Below are 1,817 nucleotides of genomic sequence, written 5' to 3'. Positions count from 1 at the left end.
AGTAGTCTCCCGACAATTCACGAAGGTTCGAGAAGGACGTGGCGTGATACTAGTCATGTGACCTCGCTGACGTAACAATATAAATAAGTAGAAGTAAGTAGAATCAGTATCAAGTATGAACTCGCAATCCTGACAGAGATAGGCCAGTAATGGAACCTTCACTAAAGGAAGCTTTATGGGTCATAGTATTTGCTCACACTTCTCGTTTCGTCCAAAGTGCACTTCCAGTTTTGTGAAAATGGTACTGCTATTTTCGAAAAGTTCTCAACAAATCGTCGGTAGTAGGACTGAAACCAAGGAAACTGCAGATTTCTCGAGGCTAATTTTGGAATACATGTCTTAGCTGGGTTTTTAGGGATTCAATCTCTTCCTACATCCATTCACATTAGTGAATACTTTTTAGGCTTGATTTTTCGAGCCTGCCTTTCCTGAAGGATCCCTCGCCCTGTGAGTCATGGTTTCCCTCATGTCTGCATGGAAAACAACTCTAACTGGCAGGCATTATCCACCAGTTGTACACTACCCTCTGTCCACCACTGTTCGGCAGTCTTGCTCTGGTTGGCAATAGCTTAAGAGTTTGATAGGGATCTTCCTAAGTGGTCCCAAACTCTTCTGGCATCAAACCATTCCAGTGGATATTAATTGTCGTATTTTCCTTTTGCTGAGATTGATTCTCAAGAATACCAGCTGCTTGGCTATCTTAGGTGCTCTAGACACGAGCAAACCTCTTCGAGTCAGCAGCTGCAGGTTAACTGACGTCATGGATCTTCGCAATATTGACAAAAGCCCTATATCCAGGAGATGACTTCTCTTAGATGCATCATCTCTACTCTGCAACTGTCTCTCTCTCTGCTCGTGAATTCTTCCTCTCAGTATGTGGTATTTTTACGTCTAAAAAATTATATTTTTATTCTGCAAATGCATTCCTTAATACTCCTTTAAACTCGAAAGGTTAAGTGAGATCTAATACGATCGTTATCAGCCACAAAAGCTCTGCAATAAATCTTGGTCACGGCACCAAAATTTTTCCTTTCTGTCTACTTGTTTTATTCGCGGTCAAAACCAGTTTCCATACAAGCATAGGATAGGTTGTGTTTCACATAAACAACAGATTCATAAAAGAAATAATGGGAATACATTTTGTATAAAACTTAAACTGACTCCCTTTTACTGTGAATAATATAGCAACTGGACAAAATTCGCAAAAATAAAACACAATCTTTATTAAAAACAAATCACATCAAGTATACCCGCACATACAACAAGACATTTTATCCACAAGATCGACTACTGTAAAAGCTGAAAACTGCGATCTTCCAGAAAACTGGTCTTTCTTTCTGATTTCCCAATAGAACTCGCTCCAATTGAATAAAGAAAACATACTAAAACGTTAGGTAAGCTAGTTCTCTTTGTCCAGTCTACAATGTTATCTCGTGACCTTTATCTATGAACAGCAATGGATGGTTGTGGCTTTAGCGATGTCATTGGACAGCGAACAGATATCACAATGTTAACCTTTAAAACCAGATCTTACTTGTACTGTTGCAATATCCGCGGGCAGATGATTCGTCAGCCACTAGATCATAAAGAAACGAGAATAAGTAAAATACTAAAAATTATGAAAACTTGTATATCACTATAGAAGGAGGAAGTTATATGATATTGTTACGACAGCGGAAGTCACGTGACGCTGCTAGCGCATGCGTGAATGAGTTGTCAGGGAACTCCTCGAATTTTGTCGAAGCCTCTTTGTTAGTATACTGCGAGATTGAATGAAGAGAGTTCCGGGTAATTTACGATTCTGTTTCAAGCTAGTG

This window comes from Limulus polyphemus, unplaced genomic scaffold, assembly GCF_000517525.1.
Source record: "Limulus polyphemus unplaced genomic scaffold, Limulus_polyphemus-2.1.2 Scaffold774, whole genome shotgun sequence".
Taxonomy (NCBI): Eukaryota; Metazoa; Arthropoda; class Merostomata; order Xiphosura; family Limulidae; genus Limulus; species Limulus polyphemus.
This window is presented reverse-complemented; position numbering follows the sequence as displayed.